The sequence below is a fragment of the Aegilops tauschii genome, chromosome 4, assembly GCF_002575655.3.
Source record: "Aegilops tauschii subsp. strangulata cultivar AL8/78 chromosome 4, Aet v6.0, whole genome shotgun sequence".
NCBI lineage: Eukaryota > Viridiplantae > Streptophyta > Magnoliopsida > Poales > Poaceae > Aegilops > Aegilops tauschii.
This window is the reverse complement of record NC_053038.3, coordinates 118,548,782-118,553,763: the sequence shown is the minus strand read 5'-3', so window position 1 is coordinate 118,553,763 and position 4,982 is coordinate 118,548,782. Positions and strand designations below refer to the sequence as shown.

Here is a 4,982-nt window from a genome sequence, read left to right as displayed (position 1 = left end):
AAGAATGAAGAGTCTTCACATCCATAAGATGGATACTTGATTAAGAAATCTGAGTCCTTGAAGAAAAAGGGGTGGGAGGGCGGGAAAACAAAGACAACTTGGGACGGAGGAAACAAACACCGTTGAGAAAACTTAGAGTTGATCTTGCGGATGTTGAAAATGATCGGATCCACTTGAAGAGAAGCACACCGGTTGGAAAAGAATTGGCATGACCATTCGGCATGAATAAAAGGATACTCGATTAGCGACTTCAGACTCTGTGAACAAAAGGGCGGGAGGGTCGGAAAGAAAAATAAATGGGGATGGGGAAATGACACCGTTGAGAAGATGAGAGTTGATCTTCCAAGGATGAAGTGGAAGGAATAACTTGAAGATGAAAACACCGGTTGAAAAGGATTGACAAGACAATCTCGACAATCAAGAAGGATTAGTATCCATAAAGAAATATGCGAACACCGCTTAGGAAAGGTATGGAATCAACATTTGACTTTGAAGCAACTCGAATACCACAACTCAAAACAAAACAAAGGATTAGCTTGCAGAATAAGCCGGAACAAACATATGGTAGAGATTTCGTCCGAAGTTTTCGTGGTGGGGCCCACACGGGCTCGATCGTACAGCACCATCATGTACAAGGCTGTGCACATGACATACGAAGTGTCCCTGAGTCAGCATAGCCAAGGACTCTTTAAGACACAACGAGACCACTGTAAAACCAACCGTGGATAGGTGGACCACTAGACGTCGAACCCCAATCTCATATCATGCATTTGTCGAAAAGATATCCTAGGTAACTACTTGAATTCCCACCTATTAACTCCTGAAAATTTCTGGTTATGCAATCTGGTGTTGGGGATACACGGGAAGCAATATATCTCACCCAAACTAAACAATCCCTACATCCAGCTGTATCCATCAATCAACACATAACCAAGAAAACTCCGGAAATCGTGTACCTCAACCTTCGAAAAGCATCCATTATACGAGTTATGGCAATACTCCTGAACTCCCACCCCAGTACTGGATGGCGTCGAGGTTATCTCACCAACAACTGCATAAAAGAGATTTTCGATGTCGACGAAACTCAAGTATTCCAGAACTGCAATGATAAAATTGTGACGACAACACCTCGGAGCTCAACTCCCCAGGACACTGCCACAACCCCTAACTGTCAGGAGGCACCAAGAACAATCTTCTCGTCACAAGAATATCAGAACAATTCCAAGATACCCGCATGATCCTAAAAAAAGTTCATGAAATTTGAGGAGAGGAAAGTCAAAACATCTACGTCAGGAGGCTTCACCAGAGCGACGAAGGGACTGAGGAGTAAAAAGAATCCCACTCTCCGATATATATAATCCTAAGACTCAAAACATTTTGTTCTAGACTCAACAACGTCAGCGGTTCGATCAAGCAGGGGGCTCCTAAGTCGGGGATGGCTCTAATTACCAACTTGTAACACCCACGATGCGGCTATATCTCCCACGTGTCGAGGCACGACTTAGAGGCATAACTGCATTGTGGTTTTGTCGCAAGAGGGGTAATCTTTACATAATCTCATGTACTGAATAAGAAAGGGATAAAGAGTTGGCTTACAATCGCCACTTCACACAAATAACAAGTTAAACATACATCATCCAGAGTACAATCAAGGTCCGGCTATGGAACCAAAATAAAAGAAGACAACCCCAAATGCTAGATCCCCGATCGTCCCAACTGGGCCTCACAACCGATCATCAGGAAACGAAACATAGTAACAACCAAGGTCCTCGTCGAACTCCCATTTGAGTTCGGTAGCGTCACCTACACTGGTATCATCGGCACCTGCAACTGTTTGAAAGTATCCGTAAGTCACGAGGACTCAGCAATCTCACATCCGCGAGATCAAGACTATTTAAGCTTATGGGTAGGGGTAAGGTAATGAGGTAGAGTGCAGCAAGCGCTAAGCAAATATGGTGGCTAACATACGCAAGTAAGAGTAAGATGAGAAGCTACGCGACGGTCGTGAAGCTACAAGTGATCAAGAAGTGATCCTGAAACTACTTACGTTCAAACATAACTCAAACCGTGTTCACTTCCCGGACTCCGCCGAAAAGAGACCATCACGGCTACACACGCGGTTGATGCATTTTAATTAAGTTAAGTGTCAAGTTCTCTACAACCGGATATTAACAAATTCCCATCTGCCACATAACCGCGGGCGCGGCTCTCGAAAGTTTATACCCTACAGGGGTGTCCCAACTTAGCCCATCACAAGCTCTCACGATCAACGAAGGATGTTCCTTCTCCCGGAACAACCCGATCAGACTCGGAATCCCGGTTACAAGACATTTCGACAATGGTAAAACAAGACCAGCAAGACCGCCCGACTGTGCCGCCAAATCCCGATAGGAGGTGCACATATCTCGTTCTCAGGGCACACCGGATGAACACTACGTACGATAACCGAAGATACCCCAAGTTGCCTAGGGGCGGCACCGCAAGTGGCTCTGTTTTGGACCAACACTCAGAGGAGCACTGGCCCGGAGGGGTTAAAATAAAGATGACCCTCGAGAGCGCGACTCCCAAGGGAAAAGGTATAGGTGGCAAATGTTAAAACCAAGGTTGGGCCTTGTTGGAGGAGTTTTATTCAAAACGTACTGTCAAGGGGGTCCCATAACCCTAACCGCGTTAGGAACGCAAAATCAAGGAACATAACACCGGTATGACGAAAACTAGGGCGGCAAGAGTGGAACAAAACACCAGGCAAAAGGCCGAATCTTCCATCCTTTACAAAGTGTATAGATGCATTAATTAAGTAAGAGGTAATATGATATCCCAAACATGTTCCAACATGGAGCAATCTTCAACTTCACCTACAACTAGCAACGCTATAACAGGGGCTGAGCAAAAGCGGTAACATAGCCAAACAATGGTTTGCTAGGAAGGTGGGTTAGAGGCTTGACATGGCAATAGGGAGGCATGATGAACAAGTGGTAGGTAGCCTGACATAGCGATAGAGCGACCAACTAGCAAGCAAAGATAGAAGTGATATCGAGGGTATGGTCATCTTGCCTAAAATCCCGCAAGGAAGAAGAACGAGTCCATGAAGAAGACAAACAGACGTAGTCGAACGGATCCTCACAAACGCGACGTTACCGGAACTAACAAGAAGAAGCAACACCGGAAAAGAGCAAACAACATGGTAAACCAACAAGCATAAACATGACATGATGCACAACCAAGGATGATGCATGTCCGGTTTAAATATGCATGGCATGGCAAAGTGCACAAACAAAACTACAAGTTAAGTGGAGCCCAACATGTAACAAGATGCATGTTGACGAAACACCACATTCGATTATTTAGTTCACTCCCGGTTAGGTACCCAACACTATTAAATGTTGTTAAACATGGCAAGGGGTGAAACATAATAAAACTACCTATATAGGCAAGTTTAAATGAGGTCGGAACAACAAGCAAGAAGTCCCGAAAAATCCTCATATGCATATTATGAATTTGGTATTGTTCTGCTCTAAACCATATTTTATAGTTGCTAAACATGCAAAGTAATGGCACCATGTTAAACTATGCTTTTTTCCACCCCATTTACATATAAAGTTTATTAAATTTGGAGTTACAGTTATTAAGTTATGAAATAAATCATTTTAACATGGCATTTGAGCAAATTTAAACAAACAGCAATTTAAACATTTTTAACATGGATGAAAGTGGTATATTATGAAACTAGGCAAAATTCTAAGCAAGTTACATATATAAAACATTTTAATATGATGCACGGTTGATGAGTTATTTAATGCATGAACTCTAGGGACTTTTCTGTAAAACGGCGTTCTCTGGATAAAATCTAAATTCGCAACAGAGGAAAAAAACACGCATTGGGCCGAATCTAGCTGGCCCAACAATGAACAGGAGAGGGGCTTGGGCGCGTCCTCACCCATGGGCCTTGGCCCGGCCGGTGGAGACAGGCCGGAAAGGGGCGCGCTGGATCTGGGCCTGGCGCGGCCTCGGTCAACACAGGCAGGAGGGCGCGACGAGGCTGCACCGAACGAGGCAGGATGACGACGGCGGTTTGGCGCGACTCCGGCGAGGTCCAACGCACAGGGTTGGCAGATCCGGAGTGGTAGAGGCCGGATCTGGCTCCGGGGACCCATTTCCGGCGCCGGCGAGCTCTAGGCCCTCTCCGACTAGAGCGATGGCGACGGATCCCTGCGGGGAAAAGGAGGGAGCGAGGTGAGTGGAACCGAGGGGAGGAAGGAGGAGAAGGGGCGCGGCGGCGCGCTGCTTACCAGTGGCGGGGTTCTGGCATGGCGGCGCGGAGGAATGCGACGACAGGTTGGCGAGGAGCGATACGGTCGGGCCCGGGCGGGCCTCCCGCGGGCTTCGCAGGGCCGCGGCGGAGGGAGCGGGTAGGGGCCACGTGGCAAGTAGGGAGAGGTGGAGGGCGAGGCTGGCGGCGGCGCTGGCCTACGGGGAGGTGACAAGTGGCGGCGGGGCAGCGGTTTGACGCGAATTTCAAGGTGGCAGCGCCGGATCTGAGGAAGGAGGGCTAGGGGGTTAGGGTTTTGACTAGGAATGCCCAAATTTGGAAGGGAGGGTGCTTAAATAGGGTAGGGGGGTCTAGGGTTAGGGGAACTAGTCCGCTTTCGGATCATTTGATCTTGATCGGACGGTCTGAAACGTATGGTAGTGTAGGTGGGCTAAAGGGCTGTGTAGAAGGCATTGGGTTGAGAAGAGAGAAGAGAGAAGAGAGATGCGGCCCGGCACGGTTTCCAGAGACCGAAAACGTCCGACAAAAAGACCGGCTATACTACCGCTATAGTTATCCTTGGGGCGTCAAACGGACTCCGAATGCGATGAAACTTGGCAGGCGGCCTACCGACAACATAACAACACCGCACTCCAACTTTCATCCCATTCCGAGAACATTTTCTGGCCACTTATAAAATACTATGTCGGAGGTGCCGCGGGCGCGTGCAAGT

General features: G+C 47.6%; 1 long non-coding RNA gene across 1 annotated transcript; it reads right to left on the bottom strand.

Annotated features, from left to right (window-relative positions):
- Positions 1 to 1,580: 1,580 nt before the first annotated feature.
- Positions 1,581 to 4,557, bottom strand: LOC109779746 (uncharacterized). The gene is made up of 3 exons (XR_002236904.4): positions 4,290 to 4,557; positions 3,938 to 4,209; positions 1,581 to 1,830 (listed from the first exon to the last, which is right to left on the bottom strand). It is a non-coding gene; the product is annotated as an uncharacterized lncRNA (long non-coding RNA).
- Positions 4,558 to 4,982: the final 425 nt, after the last annotated feature.